We start from the raw sequence: 16,807 nt of genomic DNA on the forward strand, positions 1-16,807 counted from the left end.
CTATGCTTAAAGATATCAAGGTAAGTTATTGCGGGATTCTTGTGTGTCTTTATCTTAGCCGTTAAGTTGTAAGCTGGGGTTCGGAGAACATCACAATAAACGTGGTAAACTATAAATAACTAATGAGTGCCAGGTTTGTTTTGTTTAAGTGTATAGAAGACTAATATTTTAATTATTCCGTCATCAACATAACAACGCAACGCACTTTTAATTACGTCACTCTCCCTCGTTTATCTGTTCCACATGGGTAAACACTTTCCGCCATCATGTTTGGCTAGTAATAGTTATTATAGAATGGACAGGCCTAACAATAGAGACACTACTTATTACCCGTATGCGTCCAATCTTACCTGCGGAGAGGTCAATATGTCTGGGATATAATAGGAAAAGGTAAGTCATTGACTTATTATCGTTGTATTAGATCAATATCAATAGGTAATACAAATTTCAAACACTCACTTTTAATGTGATAGTATTCACATCGATGCTTTACCTTTTAAATGTACCGTCACACTATACAGGTTTGTAAGTATATAAACCTACCAGACGCCCTTCATATTGTACGGCTAACAGGAGCCAGGCACAGGTAACATATGACTAGTGTTAACTATCTGTCCAGAGGTGGTTTGTACAGTATAATATTATGACATGTACTATATTGCGAACCTTTCATTCTTTGTGTAATTCACGCTTCGCATATATGTACATGCTTATGTCAAATGACGTATGATCCTTGCATGATTATGCAACATTAATGAGTATGCACATTTCCTACAGATTCTCCTGAATAAAGATAACATTATGGGCCTACTCAGATTGTTTTCACGGCATATCGACATTTTTAAGCCATATGTTTTTTCAAGACTTCTAAACCTCAGAGCATTTCATTTTATATATTAATATCGTATTAATATAAGATTTAACAAAGTTGTTCGACACAAACTGAATGATAAATGCCTGCTCCAGTATTAAATAACATAAAAAAATGTGAAAACAACCTATACTTATATTACTTTGTGCGAGTTCTTAACTGAAAGGACATTAACACCAATCTGTTTTGAACAATGATGTAAATATATCATAGTCGCTGTTTTCTATCTACATCCCAAATGAAAGATGATTTAATTACCGTTCTAAATGTTAAGAATGTGTTTGGCTAAACTTTGATTTAATAACAAGGCTTGATGTGTTGGAACAGTCATTTATCGTCTTCGTTATCCGCACATTAGCATAAAACGTTCATGTCACATGTTTTTTTTGTGTTCAATATTAGTAAATGACATTTCTATTAACTTCGTTGTCATGACCTAACCACATTTTATCAATGTAATATTTCAACAATGTCTTACTTAATACCCCCCCCCCCCCCCCCCCCCACACACACACACACATATATAATAGAATACATTTATGTCAGAAGCATCCATAAAAGAATGAGGATATACAGTTTACAAACGTATATATATATATATATAATGACATTCTGCTGTATGGTGCAGTGTAATTAATATTTTGCATTCTGTATTTTTTTCCAAATTGTATAGGTGCAGTGACATATTTGTGTCACCATTCCAATATGATAACATAAAATAGGATGGACACTGATCAGACATCCTTTGACATTACCTAGGCAATGTGTATATGGTACTTACAACGACACGAGAATTTTTTTTAGAAGTTAAATGAAAAATTGAAAGCTATACGCTGTAGATTAATTTAAGGATATCTGTTAGGTTACACTGTATACATAGGTTACACTGTATACATAGGTTACACTGTATACATATGTTATACTGTATACCCCGGTTACATTGTATACATAGGTTACACTGTATACATAGGTTACATTGTATACATAGGTTACACTGTATACATAGGTTATACTGTATACATAGGTTACACTGTATACATAGGTTACACTATATACATAGGTTACACTGTATACATATGTTATACTGTATACATAGGTTACACTGTATACATAGGTTACACTGTATACATAGGTTACACTGTATACATATGTTATACTGTATACATAGGTTACACTGTATTCATAGGTTACACTGTATACATAGGTTACACTGTATACATAGGTTACTCTGTATACATATGTTACACTGTATACATAGGTTACACTGTATACATAGGTTACATTGTATACATAGGTTACATTGTATACATATACGTTGTGTGTTAGAGTTATCTCCTTTCAAAATGCGTTATCAAATATGTTAACCTTCGCTTTAAAAAAAATTAAAAAATGTCATGTTCATGGCATGAAATTAATTTGGAAAGAAGATGCATTTAACAGTAACGTAGCAGATATTCTTAGAATGTGTATTATTTTAAACAGTGTCTTATTGTTAATCAGTACGTTTTTCTTAAACTGTTCCATATTCAGTAACATTATTTCATTTAAAGCAGTGTCTTATTGTTTATCAGTATCTTTTTCTTTAACTGTTCAATATTCAGTAACGTTATTCTAAAACAGTGTCCTATTTTTAACAGTTCCTTATTCTTAAACAGTTTGTTCATTATCTTATTCAATAAGCAAATATTCATCAAATATATAATCAGTTTGTAATTATTATTGAATTTTTGTTTGTTTATAAATGAGTTATTAAATTGTATTTAAATCAAAGTATATTTTTGCAACGTCATTAAACATGTTTGTTTGAATAGCAAGGCTAACATTAAAGTATTACGTATAATACTACAAGTATAATTATCTAAGATTTGCACAATGCCTAATATCTACAATCAATGTTCTATATGATATTGTAGAACCTGAAAAAGACGATGGAGGAAGATCCTCCCTTCTCCTTCGCTTTAATCTGTTCCAGCTTTTATACATTACTGTGTTAACACAGCTAGTACAGTATTGTACCCAGTATTCAATTAGGAAAATGAAAATCATCTAAAGCTACAAACCTTGCAACCGATTCATAATAAAACAATTGACTGTTTTACGTAATAAGGTGGTTGAATCTGCTGGTGGACTTTCAGACCCGAGGTTGTTTTACGTAATAAGGTGTTGTAATCTGCTGGTGGACTTTCAGACCCGAGGTTGGCTGTTGCCTTGAAGTTGGAATCTATTCAGTCAAGGTTCCGATGAAATACTAGTTTAAGAGTAAACTATCTATTATATCTAAAAGTTTTAATTTAAAACATTAGCATGTGTTTCATATCAATTTTGATATTATGTATGATATATTTTCATTATTTTGAATTTTGGTACCAATTATGATACCTAAATGAACGAAATGACCAAATAATGCAGTAGAAATTGACTTTCTATGACATTTTGCTTCAATATACTTCTATTGTACAGTTTCCTTTTACATGTACGTATATCCAGCGATGTTTGTGAAGAACACCTCTCATACCAGTTTCAGCTAGAAGAATAAACTGTAAAATCGACTCTCGAGAATTGATAGGAACTAAATCCATAATAATGGGTTAGGTACCCTCACCCCAAATTGTGCAACTTTCTGATACACATGTAGACATGAACGAATCTAAGGTGATGGGGTGGCGCAGTTAGATAGTGCAGCTGCCTTTCATCAATACAGCCCAAGTTTGACTCCCCGATCTGTCGTGAAAAGGCATGTTGGTCACCTGCCAAACCACGTTGGTTTTCTCCGTGTACAACGGTTTCCTTCCACATTAAAGCTAACTACACGTTTCCATTTGGACCAACAAGAGTGATTAATATTAAGTTTGAAAAAAAATATTTGCAAGTGTTGTAAAATAGAAAAGTTTATAATTACACTTGTAATACAAAACAAATGTATACATTGAGAGTTAGCAAAAGCACTTCTCATACCAAATATATGTGTGAGGTAGCAGACAACTTATAAAATCACAAGCATCAAGTTCAAGATAGCCTAAACCTTAAACACACAGATCTGACTGAAGATGAGTTTTTTTTGCATTTATCGGAAGTGCCGATTCGTAACCTATGGTATTCTAAACAGTATAATTTGGTAATAACTGGGATGCATAAAATCATTTGTATATCAGAAGAAGGATGTAGGTCTTTTTCAAGAGAATGATTATAAAAAGAACCATGCAATCAAAATAATGTAGGTTGTTTTGGCGACGTGATACCAAAGAACATATGTACTAAATTCCGACCCGGAACTTCTGATCCCACCAAGGTCTCGTTACGAAGCTTTCTGTCGTGACTAGACAGGTATCTATTTTGTAGCATAGATAGGAGAAACTCACTATGACTCGAAGAGGAAAATCATATGACGAATTTAAAGTCTAACTAGCGACTGGCTTGGAGTGGTTATAAATGATGCAGTAGAAAAAAGCAGTTTGGAATTAATATGTGGCATCAATTTCAGGACAAGCTGTATTTTTTACTATATAATATCGTTAATTTTTTCTCTTAAATAATTGCAATTTTCAAGGTTCCCCATTGTTAATTGTGTAAAAACGTATATAAGTGGTTCTTTCTTTACCAACGAAAACCTTTAAGATACAAATTGGTTTTTTTGTTCTTATTTTTTCTTAAAACGATATTTATTTAACTTTTTGCAAATGCATCTGGAGAAAGCTAGTCTGACCTTAAGTTGAGGGGGCTATGTTGTGTAAAAGGGGTCTGGTGCCGATCTACTTTCGGTCCTCTGTACGCCGCCCTTATACTAACGTAACCTTCCGACCTCTCTTTATGCAACCGCCTAATTGGGTGATGTTTACCTACCTGAATCTGTCCTATAGATGGGGCAGTGGGATTAAAGAGGCTCTGTTTACAAATAATCTCTTATCTACATTAGGTAAATTTTATATAAGCCATTTATTTGATCTCATGTCGACAGGTAAAGTTCATCTTAATTAAAGAGCAAAACTTCAGATAGCCTTAGATAATTAACGGTGTATTTATATATACCATGTGAACAGGTCATCAAATACGAATATTGGTCATGTTAAAAGACAAGAATCTGTTTTGATACAAATAAGTACTAATTACATTAACTGTGTTCTATGTAAATATCTATTCGGCATCTTAGGCATTAAGAGTAAGGATGTGTATCAGAAGTTAAAACATTCTTGTGATGCCATCCATTGTTATAATTGTCCATTATATAGAATATGAGTACTGTTATATGCATAACTGTCCAATATGTTACAAAAACTGTCCAATAAGATCATAAAACTGTCCAATATTTTAATATTGTACAGTTTGTTAAAAATAACGGACATGTTTTACATAATAGACAGTTTTCGGCTTATATCCTTTACGTATAAATATATACAATGTCGAATCCCTGTTGTGTTTTTCAGCATTGATATTTTTGTGATTCTTTGCATTTTTTGTTTTGGTTGAAAAGGGACTGTTTTTGGTAAAAAAATGTTCATAGTTTTCGTAAATCGTAATATGTTTTGAAATATCAATATGTAGTAGTTGTATTTGGCAAGATAGTACTCCCAACAGTGTAGACAATATAAGGTTGTCAAATTTTCGGAGCGATCTGCTTCCTTATCAACAAGAAATAGAAACATAGCATTTGAAAAAATAAAAATATTATAAAATGTAACAGAACTAATATTTAAAAACAATCATATCCTCGGCTAGCATAAAGCGAAGGCAAACATCACACTGACACCATCGTTAAGGATTATTTATATGTGATTTCTGATGTGATTTATCTGTTTTTGACAACATTATATTGCTGGAATTACTTCCTTACACCGTATACCATTTTTATTTACTGATTCGTATCTTACAAACAAATATGTGTAAGGATCCAGTATTATAAGTGATTTTACTGTAAATGTAATGTGAGAATGACAAGTTAGTAATAATAATAAAAAACACAGCTCGATCCTTATCCAGTCTCATGGTTTCATGGGTTTTCTAACCATCACTTTCCGTTTTTGAGGAGTTAAACATGATGTTTTCAATGAATTAATGGCATCTAGACGAAAATCTATGTAATGAATTAATGGCATCTAGATGAAAATCTATATAATGAATTAATGGCATCTAGACGAAAATCTATATAATGAATTAATGGCATCTAGACGGAAATCGGTAAGTGACTGAATGATGATAAACGAACATCAATGTATAGAAAACTTGACTAGTAAGGACACTAACTGAATATGTATGTGATCCAATATATATTCTTTTGTAAATCGAATGGAACGTTATGAAAATTACGTAGTGTATGTATGAACTAACTGGTATTCTCTGTATTTATTTCAAAACTATTCTTATATAATTTCTTGAAATTCCGTGCAAGTTCGAGGCTCATTAATTAATTCAGCACCTTCCCCTCCCCGTTCCAATATAAATAGCGAAATAATAGACAAGTTAACCTAAGTACGTACCCTAAACACCGACAAACAACAGCGATTTATCTTTGGTATAGATGATAACGGATCGTGTCGTTCTAGTGACGTAACATATCATTGCACCTATCAGTAACGGTGGTTTATGATAATTTATACATCTTTAGGTGGATACGTACACAGCTAATCAGTTAGTCAGACCATGGGCTATCAGCACAGGTTAAAATGTATCCGTGATTATTTTATACCAGTATCTGTTTTTAAAACAGCAACACTTCACCATACGCCTCTCTCAGTTGGGTTAAAATATTGCTGAAATACATAGATATGCACCTGTCGTTCGCTTTGTTTATTACAAAGCAGTTTGGAGTTCCAAAGCAAATTATGCTTTTGTATTTTTTAACACGATTATCTAGTTTATCTAGAAATGTTTCATGATACTAACAACTTTTGTATACTGAGGTTATTTCATAAGGTAACGGGCACTTTGCTGTTCTAGATGAGGTCATTGCACAACCTAACGGGTACCATGCTATTCTAGATGATGTTAGTTCATGAGCTAGCGGGCACCTGGCTATATTACATGAGGTTATATCATTGGCTAGCAGCGTCTTAGCTCAAGCGCCTTAATCCGAGGAAGTCGTTGTATTTTCAAGTCTAGACCATTGCTCCAACTGATTCCTATAACTCCGGCTCCAATACGGACACAGGGTTTACTTATAGTCAAGTCTGTGATGTGGTCACCTTTGTATCTTAAGTAATCAAACTGCCATTAAGGAAAATAAATATTGAATGATAAACACACAGAGGATGCTGATTTAAACAAGCGCTGTTATCATCAGTTTCTACTTTATCTAATAGTACAGTCAACCTTATGTACAGTTTACGTTAATTCGCAAGGGGAGATTATCGTGAATATTAATGACTCCGACACGTAAAACAAAGCAACCTGATAATTAAGACTAATTCTGTATTTCTTAGATTACCTGAAGTGTAGGGAGTATTGTTAGAGGTATTTGATGTTTTGATTGACTATTTTACTATACAAAACTATCCCAGAAATTTAGCTGTCTCTAGATCAAGCCATTTTGCTTTGAACGAACATGGCTGGATTATTTAGGTTCCAAAACAAGAACTAAACATGCTAGCCTGTTTGAAGTATGCCAAGATATAGGACTTTAATTAATCTTTTTGATTGTTTCTCTATCACAATATACTACTTTGTAATCGTCAATGTCACCTGTTTATTTCAAAATTTTGATGCCAGTTTATCTTGTTTTCTGTTTCAAATGGCGTCTCTTCCAAGTGCATATGTATATAAATAGATAAATTAATTTAAGAATATTTGTGAGTCAGGCGAGCGTGGCGGTTACCATTGGCCGACCGGGGAGAGGATTATGTTTTGTATAAACTCTACATATTAAGGATGTCCGGGTCGTCTGAAGATTTCTGTTGACATCCAGTTTATATAGGCATCAAAGGAAGAGGAACCCGTTCAACTCATCAATTAGGACATATTTATAACTGAAAGCTAAATTTGGAACGTCTTTGTATTATTTTACATTTCAAATCGTTAAACGTTCATGGATACTTTCAATTTCATGCCAACTTAAGATCATGACAATTTGATAAACGTATCTTATTGTCGGATTTGTTTATGATATTTTTTAAAGTACACTTACATTTCATGACCCTGCGAAAAAAGTCCTTTTGTAGCAAAGCAAAATTACGAATCAGACAAACTTAGTGTACGGAAACATCACTACGTGGTATCTATGGAGTGTCGTTTATAATTTTCCTTAATTTGTAAAATAATCCCAGACAACTTGACTATTTTTCTTTCAAATTTCATCATTTTATAATTCAAAGTTCAATAAATGCATTTTTTAAATGAGTTGTCGAACGTTATTAGATGTACACGTCGTTTTTGATTGATTATTATCCCCCTGACGCGACCGACCTCTAAATCAGCATCACCGTCCCTGTCTGAAACATGTTAATCCTGTGCAGGCTGATGATTATGTTTCTAATTCCATCTTAATTGATTTAGTTATGGTTACTTTTTACAACCCCAACACTCATCGAAGCAAAATATGGATTCGAATTTATGTTAAGCTAAGTATTTGATATTAAAAACCGACTCTTCGTTACTCGCGCTGCAGTGTGTTTGATGTCAAAACAAGTCATTAAGAGAACGTACTATTTAAGTCAGGCATTTCGTTTCCAAAGTAATAAGAACAGCATAAAGAATGATTTGACAAAAATCCTTTTAACACTTGAGTTAAAATCCGTTGAGGATAGATATCATGTCTGCACATCTAGGTGTCTAGGATATCTAGACTGCTCTTGGATTTATGTGAAAGTGTGACTCACAATAAAAACAATGAGTGACGCGAAGTTCATAATTAAATGCCGTCTTATGATGACAGTCAATACGACTTTCAAAGCCTCATTTTCAAAGAATCAGCTCCTTTAACTTCATTTTTAAAAATACATAGAAGAAAAGGGTTCGTCAGCATTACACCCACGTAATCATCATACCTGTACCGGCAATTGATTAATGATTTAATTCAAGGACGACGACCAAGCGAACCTTATATGGGCTTAACAACATGTCTGACATGGACATTTCCAGCAAAGGTGAATGATCTATACTATATCAAAGGATTTGTTTTACCTGCATGTCATCTGCTGGTGTCGAGGTAACGATAACATAATATGTTAGTGGTAGGGTTTACTTTAGAGATCTTTTTAGCTTTTAAACAAAGCATGAGCACTTGTCAATGTCTTTGGGTTCAAATGGGTATTTATGATGTCTCCTCTTCTGTTTGTTTTGTTCATTTTGTGTGACTTTGCTCCGCTTTAAATTCGTATAATAATCTCCGGTGCTGACGCCATGGAGCATTTCTCAACCGTATTTAAACATCTTGTATGTAGATGTAGAGAGGCAAATAAAGTAGTCATCTTAATGTACCACATGGCCGTATCGTCCATTAAACATCTTGTATGTAGATGTAGAGAGGCAAATAAAGTAGTCATCTTAATGTACCACATGGCCGTATCGTCCATTTAAACATCTTGTATGTAGATGTAGAGAGGCAAACAAAGTAGTCATCTTAATGTACCACATGGCCGTATCGTCCATTTAAACATCTTGTATGTAGATGTAGAGAGGCAAACAAAGTAGTCATCTTAATGTACCACATGGCCGTATCGTCCATTTAAACATCTTGTATGTAGATGTAGAGAGGCAAACAAAGTAGTCATCTTAATGTACCACATGGCCGTATCGTCCATTTAAACATCTTGTATGTAGATGTAGAGAGGCAAACAAAGTAGTCATCTTAATGTACCACATGGCCGTATCGTCCATTTAAACATCTTGTATGTAGATGTAGAGAGGCAAACAAAGTAGTCATCTTAATGTACCACATGGCCGTATCGTCCATTTAAACATCTTGTATGTAGATGTAGAGAGGCAAACAAAGTAGTCATCTTAATGTACCACATGGCCGTATCGTCCATTTAAACATCTTGTATGTAGATGTAGAGAGGCAAACAAAGTAGTCATCTTAATGTACCACATGGCCGTATCGTCCATTTAAACATCTTGTATGTAGATGTAGAGAGGCAAACAAAGTAGTCATCTTAATGTACCACATGGCCGTATCGTCCATTTAAACATCTTGTATGTAGATGTAGAGAGGCAAACAAAGTAGTCATCTAAATGTACCACATGGCCGTATCGTCCATTTAAACATCTTGTATGTAGATGTAGAGAGGCAAACAAAGTAGTCATCTTAATGTACCACATGGCCGTATCGTCCATTTAAACATCTTGTATGTAGATGTAGAGAGGCAAACAAAGTAGTCATCTTAATGTACCACATGGCCGTATCGTCCATTTAAACATCTTGTATGTAGATGTAGAGAGGCAAACAAAGTAGTCATCTTAATGTACCACATGGCCGTATCGTCCATTTAAACATCTTGTATGTAGATGTAGAGAGGCAAACAAAGTAGTCATCTTAATGTACCACATGGCCGTATCGTCCATTTAAACATCTTGTATGTAGATGTAGAGAGGCAAACAAAGTAGTCATCTTAATGTACCACATGGCCGTATCGTCCATTTAAACATCTTGTATGTAGATGTAGAGAGGCAAACAAAGTAGTCATCTTAATGTACCACATGGCCGTATCGTCCATTTAAACATCTTGTATGTAGATGTAGAGAGGCAAACAAAGTAGTCATCTTAATGTACCACATGGCCGTATCGTCCATTTAAACATCTTGTATGTAGATGTAGAGAGGCAAACAAAGTAGTCATCTTAATGTACCACATGGCCGTATCGTCCATTTAAACATCTTGTATGTAGATGTAGAGAGGCAAACAAAGTAGTCATCTTAATGTACCACATGGCCGTATCGTCCATTTAAACATCTTGTATGTAGATGTAGAGAGGCAAACAAAGTAGTCATCTTAATGTACCACATGGCCGTATCGTCCATTTAAACATCTTGTATGTAGATGTAGAGAGGCAAACAAAGTAGTCATCTTAATGTACCACATGGCCGTATCGTCCATTTAAACATCTTGTATGTAGATGTAGAGAGGCAAACAAAGTAGTCATCTTAATGTACCACATGACCGTATCGTCCATTTAAACATCTTGTATGTAGATACAGAGAGGCAAACAAAGTAGTCATCTTAATGTACCACATGGCCGTATCGTCCATTTAAACATCTTGTATGTAGATGTAGAGAGGCAAACAAAGTAGTCATCTTAATGTACCACATGGCCGTATCGTCCATTTAAACATCTTGTATGTAGATGTAGAGAGGCAAACAAAGTAGTCATCTTAATGTACCACATGGCCGTATCGTCCATTTAAACATCTTGTATGTAGATGTAGAGAGGCAAACAAAGTAGTCATCTTAATGTACCACATGGCCGTATCGTCCATTTAAACATCTTGTATGTAGATGTAGAGAGGCAAACAAAGTAGTCATCTTAATGTACCACATGGCCGTATCGTCCATTTAAACATCTTGTATGTAGATGTAGAGAGGCAAACAAAGTAGTCATCTTAATGTACCACATGGCCGTATCGTCCATTTAAACATCTTGTATGTAGATGTAGAGAGGCAAACAAAGTAGTCATCTTAATGTACCACATGGCCGTATCGTCCATTTAAACATCTTGTATGTAGATGTAGAGAGGCAAACAAAGTAGTCATCTTAATGTACCACATGGCCGTATCGTCCATTAAACATCTTGTATGTAGATGTAGAGAGGCAAACAAAGTAGTCATCTTAATGTACCACATGGCCGTATCGTCCATTTAAACATCTTGTATGTAGATGTAGAGAGGCAAACAAAGTAGTCATCTTAATGTACCACATGGCCGTATCGTCCATTTAAACATCTTGTATGTAGATGTAGAGAGGCAAACAAAGTAGTCATCTTAATGTACCACATGGCCGTATCGTCCATTTAAACATCTTGTATGTAGATGTAGAGAGGCAAACAAAGTAGTCATCTTAATGTACCACATGGCCGTATCGTCCATTTAAACATCTTGTATGTAGATGTAGAGAGGCAAACAAAGTAGTCATCTTAATGTACCACATGGCCGTATCGTCCATTTAAACATCTTGTATGTAGATGTAGAGAGGCAAACAAAGTAGTCATCTTAATGTACCACATGGCCGTATCGTCCATTAAACATCTTGTATGTAGATGTAGAGAGGCAAACAAAGTAGTCATCTTAATGTACCACATGGCCGTATCGTCCATTTAAACATCTTGTATGTAGATGTAGAGAGGCAAACAAAGTAGTCATCTTAATGTACCACATGGCCGTATCGTCCATTTAAACATCTTGTATGTAGATGTAGAGAGGCAAACAAAGTAGTCATCTTAATGTACCACATGGCCGTATCGTCCATTTAAACATCTTGTATGTAGATGTAGAGAGGCAAACAAAGTAGTCATCTTAATGTACCACATGGCCGTATCGTCCATTTAAACATCTTGTATGTAGATGTAGAGAGGCAAACAAAGTAGTCATCTTAATGTACCACATGGCCGTATCGTCCATTTAAACATCTTGTATGTAGATGTAGAGAGGCAAACAAAGTAGTCATCTTAATGTACCACATGGCCGTATCGTCCATTAAACATCTTGTATGTAGATGTAGAGAGGCAAACAAAGTAGTCATCTTAATGTACCACATGGCCGTATCGTCCATTTAAACATCTTGTATGTAGATGCAGAGAGGCAAACAAAGTAGTCATCTTAATGTACCACATGGCCGTATCGTCCATTTAAACATCTTGTATGTAGATGTAGAGAGGCAAACAAAGTAGTCATCTTAATGTACCACATGGCCGTATCGTCCATTTAAACATCTTGTATGTAGATGTAGAGAGGCAAACAAAGTAGTCATCTTAATGTACCACATGGCCGTATCGTCCATTTAAACATCTTGTATGTAGATGTAGAGAGGCAAACAAAGTAGTCATCTTAATGTACCACATGGCCGTATCGTCCATTTAAACATCTTGTATGTAGATGTAGAGAGGCAAACAAAGTAGTCATCTTAATGTACCACATGGCCGTATCGTCCATTTAAACATCTTGTATGTAGATGTAGAGAGGCAAACAAAGTAGTCATCTTAATGTACCACATGGCCGTATCGTCCATTTAAACATCTTGTATGTAGATGTAGAGAGGCAAACAAAGTAGTCATCTTAATGTACCACATGGCCGTATCGTCCATTTAAACATCTTGTATGTAGATGTAGAGAGGCAAACAAAGTAGTCATCTTAATGTACCACATGGCCGTATCGTCCATTTAAACATCTTGTATGTAGATGTAGAGAGGCAAACAAAGTAGTCATCTTAATGTACCACATGGCCGTATCGTCCATTTAAACATCTTGTATGTAGATGTAGAGAGGCAAACAAAGTAGTCATCTTAATGTACCACATGGCCGTATCGTCCATTTAAACATCTTGTATGTAGATGTAGAGAGGCAAACAAAGTAGTCATCTTAATGTACCACATGGCCGTATCGTCCATTTAAACATCTTGTATGTAGATGTAGAGAGGCAAACAAAGTAGTCATCTTAATGTACCACATGGCCGTATCGTCCATTTAAACATCTTGTATGTAGACGTAGAGAGGCAAACAAAGTAGTCATCTTAATGTACCACATGGCCGTATCGTCCATTTAAACATCTTGTATGTAGATGTAGAGAGGCAAACAAAGTAGTCATCTTAATGTACCACATGACCGTATCGTCCATTTATGAATCGGTGGTACTTAAGGTAAAACGAATGAAAAATAACATCTAAAGTGTTCCGAACCCTATGTTTAAAAAGGGTAAAGGAAAAGGAAAAGGTGCATTTGAAACCCTCGACATCGTTACACACTTTCAACCCATTACTATCACAGATTATTCATACATGTTACGTAAATCACATTACATGTCATGCTCTAATTACCGACTCCAAAGTAAGTTAAATGTTGTTTACCCCTGAACGGACTACAGTACAGATTACATTCGGTATTTACCCCTTGCTGTTTTACTGGATATGCCTTAAAACATGTCGACATTGCATATATCTTTATACATAGGTCACTTAAATCATATATTGAATTTCTCTGTGTGGAAAATGTTGAAAGATTTCACTAACAGATGATATCAACACGTGACTTAACTTATATGTTTCCCATTTGTAAACTTTTTAATTGTGAGACTTACTTAAAAGTTCCCTGACTCCGGGTAACATTCTCTTATTGGTACCGATTCAAAATTCCAATCTTACCAGTGTACTAGATACATTGTTTATTTTTGCAAAATGTACTTTATTAAGAAAAATACTATAAAGTTGAAGAGTGATATGTCATACGTATTTTGCCTCGTTTTGTGGATACTTCTGACTTTGACAAGTCACGTTTTATCATGTACCTAATGATAACGTAGGTATGAACCACTGTCCGTCCCTTAAGACTGCAAATACAAGGTTTTGTGCTAGTTCATGGCATCTGCTCAGATAAAAACAAGAGCATGTGTTTCAGAAATGGAAACACTTACAAAACAGAATCAAAAGTTTGCAAGCAAGCTGAGGAAATATCATAGCTGTATTGTCACGCGGCATCGATTGTCCCAACCTTTTATAGAACTTAAAAAAGTGATAAAAAAATATATAACTTTTTCGATGATTACAATAATTGATCTAAAACGACCTTCATATGAGGAAAGATCCCTCGAAGTGGCGTTTGTTTACTTCTGTGTCAAACTATGGAAACGTATTTACTATTTGTGTTTAATCTGTCCATCGTTTTACTAATTCCCGAAAATATTGCCGCTACGGTAAAAGAATTTCTGCGTAATAATTCATAGGAGTGTATTGCTAAACGGAAATAGGAAGTACATCCCTAGTTGAAAAGCCAATGTAGGGAGACAGTATCACAATTTCCGCATATTTTAATGTTTAATATTAAACTGATGAATATTGTATGCTTATTATTGACAGAACAGTGTGTTCTTTCAATATTAAAGTATTGCAAAGCAATCCAGGCATTAATTCAGTTGTTTTTTAATCAATGAGTCACATGTGTCCATTTTTGTGTACTTCAGGAAACCGGCTTCCTATTTCACTACTGCGAAGTTTTTCAAGAACGATAACTCTTGCATGCAATTACTATGTGTATATGGTTTTATTATAAAATGTCAATTTTTAATCGTTTATAGACAATTAATTTTACACAATTTCAGCATTTATGAAATTGATATACATTAATGCAATACTAATCTATGTTAGTATCATTTTTATTTGACATTATTTTGCAAAAAAGTGTGTGTTTCAATTTATTTTTAAAAATTCACTCCTTTTTACATAAACTTCCATTTCAAATCCTTAAAATTCTGACAACCTATATTTTTTTGTGGCAGAAAATTTTCTTTACCTCAAAGCAATATAACTACAAAATTTGAATAAATTCTACTGAGAAATGGCGACACAATCCTATTACCTTAATCGGGTTAAGAGTTTGCTAAAATTGAATTTTCCTGGAAGTACCCGATATAATAGCTAGGAAAACTATCAACATTTTATGAAGTTGTGAAAAAATCAGTCCTCTTTTGAAATCGGTTACAACAAAAAGGTTGAAACCGGATATTGACGTCGATTTTTCCATATATATATATATATATATATATATAAGATGCACGCATATTCCAAGTGACACACTCGTGTAATATTCGAGTGTCACAACACAGCACCCAGTGGCTTCTAGTTCGGGAACTACGTTGATATAAAAATCCTGACAAGGAATTGCAATAAAACAATTATCATTAGGCTTTGAAATGTTGCATATATCTCAAGCTATGGTTCCGAAACATGACGCCATCTTAAAGTAATATTTGATGTGATAACATTCACCAGGAAGAATACATCGACAGCCAACATCGCCTTACAAAATACAATATATTATCAAACAAGGTAGACGTGAAGATTTCCATAGCCTTACAAAATACAATATATTATCAAACAAGGTAGACGTGAAGATTTCCATCGCTTGCAAAATACAATATATTATCAAACAAGGAAGACGTGAAGATTTCTCAAACTGCATTAATTTTGGCACTAAACTCCGGTATACCATTCATAAAACATACCTTTCCTTTAAATTTTGTTCTTATATAATTTATTTACGCTCCCATAAAACATACTTCATTTTCTGTTGCATTTACGCTATCAGTTTCGATATTGTAAAAACAATCACGAAAAAAGAGAACATGAAATCTTGCATCCTTATAGATGATGAAAAAACAATTAATTACTTGTATGGAGCCGCTGGAAAATGTTACCGTTTTGAAAAGAAGTATAAAAATTATAACAAGGTATGATGCACACGTGAAACTCAATTCTACAAAAACAATTTAATGTTGCGTTCATTATTCTCATCTCATTCTCTTTTCCTGGTGTTGGGAATAGTTCAGACTTTCCGTGGGGTTGGGAATAGTTCAGACTTTCCCTGCGGTTGGGAATAGTTCAGACTTTCCATGCCGTTGGGAATAGTTCAGACTTTCCATGCCGTTGGGAATAGTTCAGACTTTCCATGCCGTTGGGAATAGTTCAGACTTTCCCTGGGTTTGGGAATAGTTCAGACTTTCCCTGGGGTTGAGAATAGTTCAGACTTTCCCTGGGGTTGGGAATAGTTCAGACTTTCCCTGGGGTTGGGAATAGTTCAGAAAAAGGTTCGGTGGGAAATTATCCAAATATAGGCAACGACTTTCACTTCTCGTATGCTGACGAATGATTTTCATGGACTGTTTACTGTTCGATTTGATTAAGCAAGTTTCTGGTTCCCATTGGCTAGGAGTCGGAACGTCATCATATCTGTGATCATTCAGATCATTCTTCAGCTGTTTATAATACAGATATTTTGTACTTAATAAAGTTGACTCACATTACTAGT

General features: G+C 34.6%; 1 protein-coding gene across 1 annotated transcript in view; it reads left to right on the forward strand.

The window, feature by feature from the left end:
* The first annotated feature begins 261 nt into the window (after window positions 1-261).
* The window catches only part of LOC110456222 (dual oxidase-like), a 56,267-nt gene continuing 39,721 nt past the window's right edge, over window positions 262-16,807 (forward strand). The window contains exon 1 of the mRNA XM_021506820.1: window positions 262-390. The gene's annotated coding sequence lies outside the window, so the exon portion shown is untranslated. The remainder of the gene's footprint in view (window positions 391-16,807) is intronic.

This window comes from Mizuhopecten yessoensis, unplaced genomic scaffold (genome assembly GCF_002113885.1).
Source record: "Mizuhopecten yessoensis strain PY_sf001 unplaced genomic scaffold, ASM211388v2 scaffold8573, whole genome shotgun sequence".
NCBI lineage: Eukaryota > Metazoa > Mollusca > Bivalvia > Pectinida > Pectinidae > Mizuhopecten > Mizuhopecten yessoensis.